This window comes from Fukomys damarensis, unplaced genomic scaffold (genome assembly GCF_012274545.1).
Source record: "Fukomys damarensis isolate Sample0158 unplaced genomic scaffold, DMR_v1.0_HiC HiC_scaffold_16, whole genome shotgun sequence".
Classification (NCBI taxonomy): Eukaryota; Metazoa; Chordata; class Mammalia; order Rodentia; family Bathyergidae; genus Fukomys; species Fukomys damarensis.
This window is the reverse complement of record NW_022900928.1, coordinates 39,459,601-39,476,502: the sequence shown is the minus strand read 5'-3', so window position 1 is coordinate 39,476,502 and position 16,902 is coordinate 39,459,601. Positions and strand designations below refer to the sequence as shown.

The 16,902-nt window shown below is 40.0% G+C and overlaps 1 pseudogene; it reads right to left on the bottom strand.

Moving 5' to 3' along the window:
- Positions 1-16,656: 16,656 nt before the first annotated feature.
- Positions 16,657-16,827, bottom strand: LOC117286492 (annotated as a pseudogene).
- Positions 16,828-16,902: the final 75 nt, after the last annotated feature.

The window sequence follows — 16,902 nt, the reverse complement described above, 5'->3', positions numbered from 1 at the left end:
AATATTTATTTACTTTTTTGTCTGCTAGGTGACCTTGCTGTTAAACTTGAAGTCTCCTGTTAGTCCTGCTCACAGCAGTAGCTCTAAAACCTAGCACAGTAGCTGGCTCTTAAAAAAACATCCAATAAACATTAGCAGAACCCTGCTCACTTGGGGGCTGGGACTTAGGATTCAGGAATGAACATTAGTCACAGTTTCCTTTTTTGTTCAATACAAGGCCCCTGAACCCCTCTCCCACATAGCCAAATCCTTAGAGGAACTTCTGTGTGCTCAGAGATCCCCAAGGTGCCCCACAGAGACCTTTCTGGGGTGACAGTCTCTTCTTCAGGACATGTCCCTATCCTATCCTACCTCTGCATGGTATAAAGCCACATCTTACAGTCTCACAGAGAATTATCCAAGAAATAAATGCTCAGAGGGTTCCAGTGCAGGATAAAACAGAAATGTCACCCTCCAGGAATACTTTCATGAAAAGAGAGAAGTTGTGGATATAGGACATGATATTTTCATCAATTTCTAACTATGTTCAATTCTTCATTCTTTATTGTCCATGTGACCTTGAAATTTCTGAAGTTATGAGGTAAAATGTCTCTCAGTTCCTGTTTACCAAATGTTTCTTCATGATTGTATTCAGAATTCACTGTTATTTTAGGAACACCACCTTTGCCCCTCTCGGTGGATTGTTTTGGGAATTACATAATAATGCCAAATTTAAAACATTTTAGGCTTCACATCTCTTCATCCAGGGCAGGCAGTTTTCATCTCATTAGATGGCTCCAGCACAGCACTGGGTTGCACACAGCAGAGTAATAAACAGAATCGTGGGACCTCATCAGAACTTGTGGGAGCTGGGCCAGTGCTGTCAGCCTCAAATACTACAGATCACCAAGGAGGAAAAATACAAAAGAAAACAAAAACAGTGCCAGCAGAACAAGTGCACTGTCCCTACTGGAATGCCTTCATCCAGTCATGATCAAAAAGCTGAGAGGTAGACAAGTCAGAAACCCAAAGCTATCCCCTCATAAACACTTGCCTAAGAGAGGCAAAGGCCGGGCCCCACACTGACTACGTTGAAGAAAGTGTGACTGAATTATGCCTCTGGCAGAGCAAGTGCCCTTGTGAATGGAGGGACCACACATTCCCTTCACACTCACCAAAGCCTTTTCCAGGGGTGAATTTTATGAACAAAGTTAAATGACCTTTTATATCCCTTCTATAAATAGGCTTTTAAGGAAATGTATGATTGCAATTAAAATGAGAAAAATTTCAGTAAATTGCTAAGAAACAAGAAACTATCTGTGCCTATAGAAGCTCATGACAATAACATTTGGTTATAGACAGGTTTCCTTGGAAATGTTTCCAGGTATTTTTAAGTATTAATGCTGAGCAAGAGTAAGGTCTTAATAGATGGAGAGGTGAACAGCAAAAAAATTGCTAATTGAGCAAAGGTAAAATATGTCAGTAAAAGAGAACAAATACAATAACCTCTTTCCAATCCATTTTCTGTTCTGTTTTATTCTTCTTTCTTAGATAAAAATAGTACATTTTAATGAGGAAATACTTCAAACGGTGTAGAAGAGAATGAAGTTAGAAATAGGACTATCCTTTTCCATTATTACCCCTTTGATTAACTCTCAGAATTAGCCACCCTTAACTGTTTTTCTTAAGAGCCCTTTGAGGGCTTTTCCATATTGACACAAGAATGGCTATAACATATTTACACAAATGAAAACTGTATATCACATTCAGAGAATTCTTTTTTCTCTCTCTCTCTCTCATAATATCTTAGGCATCTTCCCATATCCAGCCAGACATAGAGATCAACTTCATTCTCCTTTAGCTCTTCATACTAGGTTGGGCAAAGTTGAAAGAAAATTTTATAATCCTTTTACTAATATTGACTTAGAGTATTTTCATTGTTTGGCTATTATGAATAATGTTACAACAAATATCCCTGTGTGTATATTTGAAGATTTATCTATATCTATCTTTAGGACATATTCCTAAAAGTAAAATTGCCAAGTCAAATTTCATACCTTATCATTATTGCCAAAATTACTCTACAGATATAACACTAATTTATTTTCCTTCCAGCAGCACAGAGGGCTTCTTATGTCTATCCCCTTTTCCCCTCCCTAAGCAATACTGACTACAATGGCACCTAAGAGTCCTCATGATTGTTTACAGCTTGCATTTCTTTCATTTGGAATGTTGTTATGCATCTTGCTGTTGTTCGTTGACGTTTCTCTCAAATGATTGCCTGTTTATGGCTTTTTATCCACTTTTCTGTTAAGTCATTTTTCTCTTATTGATGCCTAAACACTCATTGCTTACTAAGAAAGCTATCCTCTTATGTTTCCAAATATTTCTTTACCTTTTTTTTTTGAACAAGCCTTAGTTCTGCCATCATCTCAGAGTTCTTGTAAGCCTTGATGAAGATGGTGGTTTTATTTATGCAAAATCCTCATTAATGTACATTGCCTTATCTTGTTTTTTGTTTTTTTGCCAAAACAAGAGAATCTGATGGAAAACAAAAGCCATACACTTTGGAATCCGAAAAGCTCAACTGAAATCCTGGCTCTGTCACTACTTGGGAAGGAGTGTGACTTAATGGACCTGATTAGTAAGTAGCCTGATGTCTGCGCACTGAGCCTTAGTAAGCCCTCGCTCCCTCTCACTCTCACTCTGGCCTCAGCAATGTTACTTTGCTTTTTCTGATGAGGCAGTAAAAAAAATATATAGAAACTTGGGAAAGTGCTCACATAGTTCTGCTTCCTCTAACATTTCTCTGCCACCGCTATGAGAACATGTTCAAGTTAGGTGCCGGCTTTGGCAAGGTTTGTCTTTGTCTCTGTCTAAAGACCTGAGCAGGCCCACACCTTGACCCTCCTTCCAACTGCATCCCTCCATCTTCAATCAGGCTGAGATTTCTAAAATGCAAATTTCCTTTTGCCATTAACCACTTAGCTCCAGTGGCTTTCCTTCTTCTTGAGGAAGAAATCCACTTTTCAATGCAAGAAACGCCACACCTCAATAAACCTCTGCTTCTTCCTCCACCAGCAGTGTCAGCTGCTCCCCATATGTGCCGGCCTGGGGTCTCTGGGCCTCCAGAAGTGCTGTTTCTTCTGTCTTGTAGTAGTCTTCCCATCATCAACTCCCTACTCTGTATGCCTGGTCAGTTTTACCCCTAAAATCCCTTTCCTGATTCACAGTTTCTGAAGCACAACATTATTGTTGTTACAGTCATAAAATTCTTTGTTGTAAGGTTCTTTCCTTTATGTTGTAGGGTGTTTAGTAGCAATGCTCTCTGGTCTTTGTCTATACATTGGATTCTAACAGTACCCCCTCCCAGACTGTGACAACCAAAAACATTTATAGACATTAACAAGCATTTCTTCGCTGCAAAATTACCCAAGCTGAAATCTAATACCATACCCATTCCCAAAAGCATGTTCAATACCCTCAGCCCTCCTGAGTCTAATTCCACCTAAGTAATTGTGACAAATATGGTAAGCATGTTGCCAATCTGACTTTCCCATTAAACTAGACCACCTTGGGATGAAAAGTTTGTCTATTATCTTGTATGCCTAGAACTTGGCCTAGTTTCTGGACCAGGGAAAGTGTTAAATGAATATAAAGATACATAGGTAGAGATAGAGTTAGAGACATAAGAGTAATGCAAAATCTGGCTGAGTGTTATAATCACCTAGGAATATTTTTTAAAACATAGACATACACCATACTCCTGAGTCAGTAAGTCAGGACTGAGAGGCCAGGAATGTGTCTTGTTTAAACCACAAGGTGATTCTCATGCTGCTGGTCTACAGAAACAACTGGTTCACGGTGCAAGCAACAGTGATCAACATTTACTGCCTTTACAGACCATCTGACAATGCTCACCTGAGTGACTGTGGGAAGTAAAGGTAATATATTCCTCCAGAGAAATCTTTCTGTGCCAAATGTAAACTGGTTGTTTTATAGGTTGACAGAGGAAGTCCCCAGGAAGCCTCCAGAAAGTCCTCAGAGAGCTTCTACCTGTAACTAGAGGGAGCTCCAGCTAAAGAGGTATCTAGCATTTATGGAAACATTCCTCTGTGGTGTATAACATCTGAATCAGCTTTGGTTTTCTGTCCCCAAGGCCTCCCATGGCTAACAGAGCTGTTTCTCCACAGAACATAGATGATAGATGGCTATTTCCATGGGAGGCCTGCTCCTTATCAAAGACTGTCCTTCCAGCAGAACTCATGGGATTTTGTGGTAGAGAGTACATAATGTCCTCTTGCTGCTGAAACAAATGGATGAGAGCCTGAGCTAAAATATTACTATTTATTGAAAAGTGTACACCATCTAAAGCAAGGCTTAAAATACATTTAAGGCTAAAGGGCTTGTGTCTATTGACAATCACTTACCAACAAGGCCATGAAAATTAGGCCCAAATCTTCAACTTTTGGCTAGAAATTCATCCAGAGGCAGAGTACTGGGAATGCAACCAGATTAAAACTTTGACAAGCTTGCAAAAACATCCTCATTCCTTCTGCCCTGACAGGCTGGTAAGAAAATGTTAATGGTGTATCAGCAGTCTGGGCAGGGAGGAAGTCCTCCCCTGCTGGGGGAAAATAGCTATCTCGGGAATCTTTACTAATGTCACACTCTAGATCCATTAGTCTAGGATGTCTCTATGAGTTTGTTACCGATAATATGACAAATTACCACAAACTGAGTGGCTTGAACAACTGAAATGTATTGTCTCACAATTCTGGTGGCTGGAAGTCCAAGGTTAAATGCCAGCAGTGTCGGTTCTAATCCCTCTTCACCCAATAAAGCACAGGCAACCCACGGACTGCACACTGGACGTACCTACACAGTTATCTCCTCGTGTCTTTTCATATCATCTCTCCTCTATGTGTATCTCACTCCAGGTTTCTCCTGTCCGTAAAGATACCAGTCTTACTGGATTAGGAGTCATGTGAATGATGTCATTTTAACCTGATTAGCTCTGAGAAGACCCAGGTTCAAGGGGGTCACATTCTGAGATACTAAGGGTTGGACTAAGGGAATCAGGGTGGGGAAATATTTCAGCCCATAACATTGTCTGAAAACTTGGTCTCATTTCTCTATCTCCCAAGGATGCCTGATACCCTTCTCTAATGCTACCCCCTTCAGCCTCTTCAGCTCCATGGAGAAACTCTATGGTATGCGAACCCTGTTTCTAAGCTTTACAAGCTATGTGCCATGACAAGTTACTTAACCTCTCTAAACTGGGGTTTCCTAACTTATGGTAAGGACCTGCCTGGTTTCTTTGCCTCACAGGCCCACCAGTATTTGTTACTGGTTGATTTCTTGATAAAAGCTATTCTTTCTGAAGTGAGAAGAAATCTCATCATTGTTTTAATTTGCATCTCTCAAATGACCAGTGATATTGAACATTTTTTTCATAAATTTATTTGCCATTTCTACTTCTTTAAGAAGTATGTATTCATTTCAGATGCTCATTTTTGTATTGGGTCTTTAAATTTGGGGACACTGAATTTTTTTTTTGTTAGTTCGTTATATACTCTAGATATTAGTCTTTTATCTGAGTAATAGCTGGCAAAAATTTTTTCCAACTCTGTAAGTTGTCTTTTTAAAAGGAACATTTCTGGGGCTAGGGATTTAGCTCAGTGGTACAGTGCTTGTCGGGCAAGCACAGGATCCTGAGTTTGATTCCCAGTACTGAAGAAAAAAAAGGAGAAAGAAACATTTCTCCACTGTTGGTGGGAGTGAAGACTGGTGCAAGTACTGTGGAAATAAGTATGGATATTTCTCAGAAAACTGAAACTAGAGGTTCCATTTCACCCAGCTATTCTCCTTCTGATATCTTCTCAAAAGAATTAAAAACATCATGCCACAGCCCACAGTGATATATACACACCCATGTTTATAGCAGCACAGTTTGTAATAGCTAAATCTTGGAAACAGCCCACAAACGCCCATTAACTGAAGAATAGATAAAGAAGATGTGCTATTTTTATATACAATAGAATACTACTCAGCCCTAAAGAAGGGTAAACTTGACACATTTCTAGGTAAATGGATGCACTTTAAGATCATACTCTTAAGTGAAATAAATCAAACACATATGTGAAAAATACCCCATTATTTTTCTGGTGTGAGATATCAAAAGTGTAAATAAGGACCAAATTTTATCATAGATATTGTAAACTAGGGAGAAAATGTTCAAATGGGAAGGGGGGAATAAGAAAAGAAGGAAAATAAGGAGGGAAAGTGGGGTTGAAGGAAGGAAAGGGGAATGGGGAAAAAAGATAAATCAAGTTATATCATGTAGTACAAATTCCCCAATAAGCTTAATTAATTTTTTAAAAAGATCTGCCTGGTGTCATATATTTAAAATGTTGCCAGTTATTTCTGTTTGCAAATAGAAAATAAATACTCACCTAATACCCTGTGAGTCCACCCATGGCCTGTCAAAGTCATGTTCTTCACCATACACCATGATGTGATCCCTGAGAAGATGAAATGCATTTTCATAGGACTAGGAAGGACCTGTAGCCTAGAAGGCTAGAATCATCCACTCCCTCCTTTGCAAATGCAAAGTGGGACTTCTCAAACAACCTTTAGAAAATGACTTTTTATATTTCCAATTTCCCACAGACTCATACTTATTGAAATGCAATTAAAATATACTGTAGCTAGGCATGGTGGCATATGCCTATAATCCCAGCTACTCAAGAGGCTGAGGCAGGAGGATCACAAGTTTGAGGCCATCCTGGACAACATAGTGAGACCTTATCTCAAATAAAAAAAAATAAGAGGAGCTTGGAATGCAACTCAACACTCTCTGAGTTTAATACCCAGTACCCTCCTCCTCCCCGCCACACATACATATTGTAAAAAAAACTAAAGGATAAAATGCTAGCCATTATTTTTTATTCTTAGATTCAACAGACATAAAAATTATAAAATTGCTATTCAACATTTATAAATGCTTACTGTCAGCTTCTAAATTTATCTTTTTACAGGCTAGTAACTGAAAGTTTGTGCACAGGCTGCTGTCCAAGCACTACATTTTGATTAGCACCACTTTAATATGTAATGGGGAAGTCTTCAGCCAAAGTCAACTATCTGAGGGGTTATGGGTGACTCGAGTTAAAAATACAATATTCAGTTTCTGACAATCAAAGTCAGTTTTTGTCTTCCATAGCAAGAAAACAGTCAAGCTTCATCAAGATCAGAAAAGCCGCAGTTGTTCCTTTCCATCTTCAAAATAGCAAGGTGCAAACACAGGACATAAGAATATAGCTTTGTTTTATGTTCAGGGTAAGTGTGTGAACATCACTATTGAATGCAATGTCAGAATATTAATAGAAATAGCATGTTCCATATGAATTAACAATTCTGTGTTTTCCCATCTATGTACCTTATGTCTCATTTTCCCTAAAGTCCAATTTTTATTTCTATTTTACAGATAAGGAAACTGAAGCAACAAAGTAATAATGACACTGTCTTCTTTCTCAGCCATGGCAGGTGGAAGAAACATTTTCCAGAGTCCCTAACTGGGAAATCTTTATCCAGATGACATCTGGGGAGAGGGTAAGGGAGTAAGCAGGGGAGTAAGACAAAGCCCTCCTCTTAGCCCAGAGTCACGACCTGTTATCATTACCTTCCTGCCCTTTCCAGCACTGGCTTGGCCTGCAAAGAGAGGCAGTATGACAGGGTGAGATTCCTGCCCTCAAGGACCTTACAGCCAGCTGTGTGCTTTGGGGTATATCACTGAGCCTGTTTCCACAACCACAAGTTGGCATTTAAAAGAAAAATTGTTCACTTTGGAGTGTTGCATTAAAGTAATAAAAGCATGTAAAACTCTTAGCACAGCGCATGGCCCACAAGGCCTAGAAACCATCTTCTAAGTATTTGCAAATCTGTATTATAGGAATTTCAACAAAATAACTAATTAACAACATACAGATCCATTTGCCAATTAGAATGACTAGCATTTTTCATTTAGTAATCTGCTGCATGTTTTCAATTTCTTTGAAATACCTACATTTTCAAGGATACAAAAAAGCATTAAAGGAAGGATTCTTTGAACTGCTGAGTTAATAAGCAAACACCAACTGAGGAGGAGAAAGACTAGAAAAAAACAGTAAAACATGCCCCTGGAGCACCTTGGTATCACATCTGTTTTCCAGCAAGCATTTCAAAGTTTGTTTCAATTCTGTGTTTACAGTGATAAGGCAAGAGATAGCTGCTCCCCAACTGTCCCTCCATGGTGGAAGCTGGGACTGAGTGTGGGAAAGGAGGAGCTAGTGAGACTTTAGTGGGAAAGTTAGGCAAACAAAGCATTCAGTCTGAAAGGGAAAAATGCATGTGGAAACCTGTAGTCAAATCTAGGGTCACAGACAGGAGCTGCCTGGACTTCCCTGGTGGGACTGGACTTCCATACCAGGCAGACAGGAAACCGGTGGAGACAACTCTGCTGATGCCCATTGTTCCTCCCTGTGCAATAGAGAACAGGCCCTCCCAGCTAGTGCCTCTTGATAGGAGCCCCCTCAGGGGTAAATTTCCTCCCAGAGCCTCTCCCTGCTCCTCTCTTTATATGTTGTCTCAGTTCCTTCCATGTGGCTATCTTGGCAGCTTGTGGAAAGACAATCCCCTGAGTGCCTCAACTCCTCAGACACTTCTAACTGTGTCTCAGGCTTTCAACCAGTGCCCTTACTGAAAGTCATCTGCAGCATATCACTAACGCAAACCCTCTAGTCTCCTTCGGGTGAGGAGACCACAATTACACTTGGCCCATTTAGAGGAGGAGGAAGTCAATCACATGAATACTGAGCAGCATGGTGAGGAGCAGGGATTTGTCCAGCGAGCTCCAGCCCACCCGTTCTTTCATTCTCCAGGCAGAAAAAGTCTACCGCTGCCTGACACATCCTCAGGCATCCCTTCCCATGGATTTGTTTCTCTCCAAGACTAGCTTTGTGCTCTACTAACGTACTCTCACCCTATCAAAATCAGTCAGGAAAGAAAGGGATGGAGGGGTTTCTTTGTGAGCTGCAGGACATCTGGCTTCTGCTCCCTGCTGTATGACTAATTTGCTATGTGTCTTTGGGTTCATCTTTTCTCACTCTGGATTTAGAAAAAGTTGAACATTGTATTCCTAATTCTTACTGTGTAACAGAATCAGGCTGAGTTTTTCTTTGCTTTGATTTGTGTTGTGGTATTGCACTTTAAGGGATATGTACGTGATAAGACCATTTAACATGAGATCAACACTTTCAACAAAAATTTTAAGTGTATAATACATGACTGCTAATTGTAGGCATGTTGTCTGGCTTCTCACCCACTCACTCATCTATTGTGAAGAGCAGCAATCATGGAGGTCCCATGTGCCCTTTCTGCTACAGACACTCATTGGTGTCATCAAGAGTTCCGGCCTAAGAGATGAGCTGGATGACCATCTTGATGGGAAACATCGCCAAGGTCCTTGTTCCCCCACTAGGTGTCCACTGTCCTGCCTTAAATGCCCTTATATTCGCCAGATTAAATGGATACTCTGGAGGCCTTTTGAATGCTTGACACTTGGATTTAATTTGCATTTGCCTTTTTAGACCCTTTCCCAAAACATTCAGTGCCACTATTTATAGGTCTCTGCTCTCCTCCCCGCCCAGCCCTTCAGGACTCTAGGCTGCCTTAGGACGTGGAATGTAAGAGGACCTGCCCAAGCGAATAGGCCATCCCCTTCTCATTCATTCTTCCAGCCGGGAATTTAATGAGAAAGTTCTGTGCTGGGAGCTTAACACAAAGAACAGCCCTTCCTTCTTCCTTAAGAGTCCACAGCAGACATCACTGCCGCTGTCAGCTGGTGAAATAGTGCTCAAACGCAGGCCCCATGCTGTCTTAGTCTCATTCTCATTAATGGGACAAAAATACACAACACTCACAGCTTAAAGGAAGAAAGGTTTATTTTGATTCATTATTGCAGTCCATGGTCAGCTGGCTCCAAGGCAGAAACAGTCTGATGAAAGAGCACGGCGAAAGAGAGGTCAGAGCAGCCAAGAAGCACAGACAGAAAGGAGGAACCAGGGAAGAAGGTGCACCCTTCAACGTCATGCCTCCAGGGACCCACCTCAAACCAAACCCCATCTCCTAACAGCACATTCAGCTACTGAACTCTTTAGTGGATGAATCCAGTGATGAATATAGCATTGTTGTGATCCAGTAACCTTCCAAACACATGAGACAGGGGTCCCTCATAAGGGAAGGAGCACTCAACCTGAAACTTGAGAATTGCATCGATTTGATGTGCAAACCACTGGGACAAGGTATCCCAGAACTATAGGAGAGTGGAACTAAATAGGCCAGCCTATTAGGCTGAAAAGTAGGCTTTTCCCATTGAAAGACGAAACCATCTTGGACCTAATTACCTTGCATGGGAGAGAAAGCAGGATCCATTCTCCACTCGTGTGTAATCACCATTATCTGACTCACCCTTGAGGACAGAGATATAACTATCCATTTTTGGTACCCTCAAAACTGACCGCAACAGAGATGTGCAAATATTTTGTGAGTGACTAAAGGAATGATTTACTTTTTCATCTGATCTCAGTCACTGAAAAGATCATCAGATCTTAAAGAGGTCATTTTCAGAGGAAAACTGAGGCTAGGGCCCAGTACAAGAGCCATACATGTTCTTGGCTCCTGCTCACAGAGGTAGCACTGTCTTGTTCTCTTTCCGCTTTAAATGAGTTTGCACACTCGTCAGGCCTGGGGAATTAGACACACTTTTTTTTTAACTTAATAGAGATTCTCTCTATTCCTCCTTCAGGAACACTGCTTCTCCATAATACAATGAGAACTTAGAAGCTGTGTGTTCTTAACTAAAGTGGAGGCAAAGAAGAGAGCAAGGTCATCTATCTATGTGCTAATCTTATAATCTATACCCTGTACCCTTTGGCGGAAGTTAAACAGCTCAACCATTCCCTCTCTAGGGTGATATTTTATTTCCAGAAATTGTTATTGCTTGTTTCTATCAAAATTTATTAGGAGCTTTGACAGCTAGAAAATTAGACATGTGGGAAGGATGGTATATACAAGACAGGAAAGAGGAAGTAAAGGGAAGTGAGACTATCTCTAGCTCTGACCAGATGCTGCTGTGGATGTTTGTTGACTGTGGAGGGTTTGGTTATGGGTATGAAATGAAAGACCTCAAAGTAGGAAGAAATAAATCATGAGTCAGGCTGATCACATCCAGTCTCTGCTGAAAACTTCCACAGGTAGCCCTATCTCCAGTAGAATAAAATCCAAACTCCTTAGCTCAGCATTCACTGCCACTATTTAGCTCCTATCTTTACAAACTTCACTCCCACTACTTTCACTGCTTGCCACCAAGGCCATCCAAGTGGGCCCATGCATCAGCACTGGAAAGGCCCATTTGTACCCAGCTACCCTCAAGCTCAGCTATCAGAAATCTCCCCATAGATCATAGATCAGACATCACCTCTTCAGATGGACCTTGCTCTCTCATTAACAGACTCCAGTTTAATCTTCAGCATATATTAGAAGACTTTGCTGATAATTCCCCTAACTCAGCGTAGGATCCTTACCTTGCACACTTTGTAATTTGATTGTCATAGCTCTTAATATGAGAAATTGCTAGCTTGTACGTCTCTGAACTCTTAGCCTGTTTCTTAATGATATTTGTTATGTTGCTCATCTGTTGAAACAGCAGCCCCAGCATAAAACTTAACACACATTAGATACTTAATTTTGAAACACAGAGCTCTCAGGAGCACAGCCTTGATGTGATCCTTCTCTGTGCCTTTAAACTTTTGACCACTTTCTGCCATGGGGAGAAACTTCAACACATACTAACTGAATTAATGCTCAGTCTAAAATAAATATCTGCCGATTAATGTATAGGTTTTATTACAACTTAAGTTTTTCACTCTGATGTATTAGTTGAAAGGACTACCCACTTCTTGTGTCTAGTCTTTTCTATACTAGAGCGCCTAGCAGCCTGAGCCAAAAGGACATCTCATATAATCTCCTGCTTTCTGACTACACCTCACATCCTCTTTGGTGGAAGACAGAGTCAATTAAGAGAAATTGATTCTACATTTGTCTTACTAGTATTTGTTGTATATACCAGACAATATGCTGATATCAGGGGTACAGGAAGAAATAAGACAATTCCAGTTTTGCCTTTTTTAAATGTATAGTCTAGAGACTATAAAACCAACAAACGAAGGTATAAAGTGTGTCTCCATGGCAAAGTAAAGAAACACCAGACAGAGAACCTAAGCTAGTCTTGAGAAATTCTGGCAAGATCACTCGGGTAAACATACTCTATGATAAAATGAATAGGTTATTAGCTAGGCTAGGAGAGGAGGAAAAAATGAAAGAAAGAAAAAAGTGATTAGCAAGTTAATTTAGTTACCACTCTAGGCTGGTTGGGTGCCTTTCTTGCCCCCTCTGCTCCACTTTCAATCCTATCATTTACAGCTACTTCTATTCTAAAGTATCTCACTTACTCCTGTTATTTACATTGGATATTTCAGTATTGATATCAATTACAAATTAGAATTGCATGCTAAAAGTAGGTTTGGATGTTCACATGAGAAAAGGTCATTACAGTTACAACCAACTCACACCAGGGTAAGTACCAAAAGTCCCAAGTTTCTAGAAACCCCTCATGCCTGGGAAAACCAAGCATTCCCTTACATTAGGACCACAAGCCACTGCTAGGAGGGACTAGTAGTTTAGTCATGATATTTATCCATTCCTTCATTTGTTCAATCTGTAAACATACATAGTGTGATTCAAAAAATGGTGAATATTGATCCCACATACTATCTAACAGAGGATCTGTCCATAGCAACATGTGGAAACTTACTAATAGTGTATGACAAGTTTCAGCTTGTTCAGTACAGTCAGTAAGTTATGAGACACAGTTCAGAGGTATGTTTTTAAAGTGTGTTGTAAATCAAGGATCCCAAAGTGTTAACTTGAAATATTGTCAGTTTCACTGGAAATGCTCTATTGTACCACTTCAGATTTCAGCGGTTTAAGAAATGTTATCATGAGAGATAAAACTTGGGTCTATGAGAAAGAGTTTCAGAATTCTCACTGGAAATCACCCAGTTCTCCTGTGTGAAAGAAATTGCATCAATCAAGATTCAACTTCAAGATGATGTTATGGGCTTAGCAGAGCATTTGAGAAGCAATGTGCAAAAAAAAAAAAAATGGCGGGAGAAACAGGCAAACAGCTTCAACCTCCATCATGACAATGCTACATATCACACATTGCTTCTTATTCTGCCATATGAAAACGTTATGGTGTGTCCTCATCCACTTTATTCAGTGGATGTGTCACCATGAAACACCCAGCTCTTTCTCAAAGTCAAAGTGACCATAAAGAAAATATTTTGAATCTATTTAGGATATAGAGGCACCAAGGACTATGCCTCAACTGGAAAGGAGGCTACTGTAATTTAGTTGGTAGAGGGCAGGGATTCTGCCAAAATCCTATAATGCACAGGACAGCTCCTATGTCAAAGAATTCTCAAGGCCAAGATTTCAGTAGTGCTGATATTCAGAAACCCTATCTCAGGATGGTTTTTGTTTCTTCTGATTTGGCTGGGACGGAATCCATTCTTATCTATCAAGCATATGTTTCCATGTGTAAACTCCAAAGTGGATAAAACTGAAGTTAGCTGCCCAGTCCTTGGCCTTTACATAACTCAACAGATTAAAAATAGGTATAACACTTTTTACCTGATACATCTAAGCTCCAGCCCTTGCCCATCTGAGTTATGTTCAAAGTAAGTCATTTCAGATTCTTTCCAACAACTATCAATGAGTGCGTATTATATAGTTGGAATAATATTAAGCACTAAATATAAAGAGATATAAGAGAGCCCCAGCTGTCATGGAGCTTCCAGTGTGGAAGAAACATCAGATAGCAAATAAATTCATAATTACAAATTTTAATACATGCCCTGAAGGAAATGAATAAGGTATTATTACAAAGATTAAAAAAAATGGAAAGGGCAAGATTTAAGCAGGAAAGGCAGAGAATAACTCTAAAGAGTCTCTGGGTTGAGTCTTGAGGAAGCATAGAAGTTAGCCAAGTGCAGGAAGGGACAAAAATAAATTATACAAAAGCTCTTGTGTAGGAATGAGGTTGACATCATCAGAAAGAATTGTGTCTGCCTGCAATGTGATCTCATTTATATTTTTATAAGAATCGCGCTGAGTGCTGCATGGATGACAAGTCCCAGGGTCACAGATGGCAGTGGGAGATGTAGGAGAAGGCAAATGCCATGGTCCAGGAGCCAGAGGAGGTGGTCCAGTCTATAGGATAACAGACCAGAGGTCTTTAATGAGGTTCTCCCCTCTAACGCATGTCTGTATGTAGGGATTGGTGGTGGCTGAGACACGCTTGCAAAACCAAAATATCACCACCGTCTGAATAACTTTTCAGACTTGCATTTAATCAAAAATCAACTCTCATTTTTCCTACTCAGCAATTCTACTAGGGAGGAAATGCTCACGTGATGAGGAAGTACGTTTTCCTACATTGCAACTGGGTATTTTTGCTGTTTCATCAATTAGTTGAAATACTAAGTAGTATGTCTATCTGTATGTATGTATCCTGTGAAAATAGAAGGATAGAGGAAATAAATGACATGTCACAAAACCCAATTTCCTATGTCTTTTAGAGCCATTTGTCATCATCTTGATGCAGTGCCATTTCTTTCTCAAGTCAGGCTGACCAACAGCAGACCCTAAGCCAGAGTCTTGGATTCTTTTCCCAGAAAGCCTTAGCATTGGGCCTGGCTAACGTCTTCAGAGAGTTAGGCATCCTTAACTGCAAGTTGAGCTCCTCCGTGAGAAACTTGGTGGATGATAGCCAAGCCTCTCCGTGTGATCCTGGAGAACCTGCTCTCAAGGGAGCACACCAGTCCGAAAGAGCCTGAACTCAATAAAATGAGCTCACCTAACCTTATCACCAAGGGTGGCAATGTCACTACTACAGAAGCCTCCATCCTTCATGTCAGGGTCATGGTCATCTTGGCCAAGAGGCGTGGACTGAAATTTATAGGACAGGAAAGACTGGCTCCAGCAAGGACGACCTACCTAGAAACACTGAGCCCGCAGAGCAGCATGCAGAGGATGTCCACCCTCCCCTCATCACTCAGCTGTGCTCAGGAAATGGCAAGCTTGGGCCCATTAGGGGGACATCTAAGAAGGAAGACTTGGTGAACAGGAACAGGTAGCAAGGGTGGACTGAAGATAAAAACTTTAGTCCTTGCCCTCAACGAGCTGACATTTAGTATAGGAAGCAGACAGGCAAATTAGTAGTGTCAATATAATGTACTCCTAAGCTGGGAGTGAACATTTAGTGGTGTAGGAAGTGGTTGGAGAGAAAGGAAGAAAATTCATTTCTTCCTGGAGAATCACAGAGACTTGAGAAGCTGTAATGATGCTCTGTACCACAGATGTCCACTGTAATCCCCAAATTTAATTAATAGCACTTAGGGAAAAAACAACAACGGAAATGCAAACAGTATATTTTTTAAACTACACCTGCTGTTGCCTAGCTAAAAAGAATTATCAAGTGAAATTAATTTCCTTCATGTGTTTTTCCTATAAAATTATTTCTGAGGGATATTTTCACACACAAAATAATTTCTTTTAAGGTAGATTTCTTTATATTTGGCATTTAAATTCAAGCTCCAGAAGTGTTGTTCTAAGCTGAAACCTGCTACTCAAGTTCACTTGAAGACAGAAGATAGAAGGTTAAATGGGAAGAGATAACAGACAGATAAAATGTGAGGTTAGCTACTTCTCTCCAGCACAGGCGTCCTGTTTCTGAGTTTCATGATGTGGAGTGGGTTTGGAAAGCAGTAGTGTTTTCCATTGGGTGCACATGGCCCTTCTGAGACACCAGAAATTCCCAGAGCCCTGATCTATGGTTTCTTTTCAGAAGTTAGAAAATTCTGCAATTATGTTTTCTAAAAGAATATTTCAAATAAAAAATGTAAGTGTTACATGTACTTCATCAAGTTTATCTTAGAGAGAAAATGTGACTCAAGCTTACACTGATAAAAAAGAGTAATTATCCTTTTCCCTTCTCCCAGGGTTTAGAAAAGAAGCCAGTAAATCAAATCATAGATCTCCACTCCTCACTTACAACAGGAGATGCACTCTACAAAGTCCCAGGGTGTGCAGGAGGTAGGGGGCCCTCAGGAGAATCACATCAATGTATAAGTCATAACATTCTGTCCCTTTCCTTGTCAATCAAGTAACTGTATAAGAGTGCTTCCAGCACCTCCATCAAATAGTAAGATCAGTGCAGATCATTCATTTACTAAAGAACTGAGAGATTCAAATAAATCAATAAAATAAATTAGCTAAGGAATTAGTAGAAATTATTCTCATATTGAGGTACAATTACAACAAAAATAAAATTCAAATGACAAGACAGTGTAGTTAGTTTTGAAAAGGACAAGATAAATTTCAAATAGAAATAATAAATAGGCTCCTAGACTATCTGATAATCAAATTAATAGAGGAGGAATCATGAATGTATGGGAATTTTTTGGCTGATTGACACATTGACAGTGACTATATTAGACACTGATAACAAACTAAAGAATACTGTCACTTCAGAGAGTATTTAATGCTAGTACTGTATAAGAATAATTGAAATCTTATGTATAGATACAGAAATTATGTGTAATAGTTAACTATAATGTCAAGTTGAGTAAGAAGTGCCTAACAGACGGGGTTTTACACTTGATCTTAGCCAAAAGGCCGAGAAGCGATTAGACGGGGTTTTAGCTCAGTGGTTCTGCCACCTGGTCCCGAGTTCAATCCCCAGCACCAAAAAAAAAAAAAAAA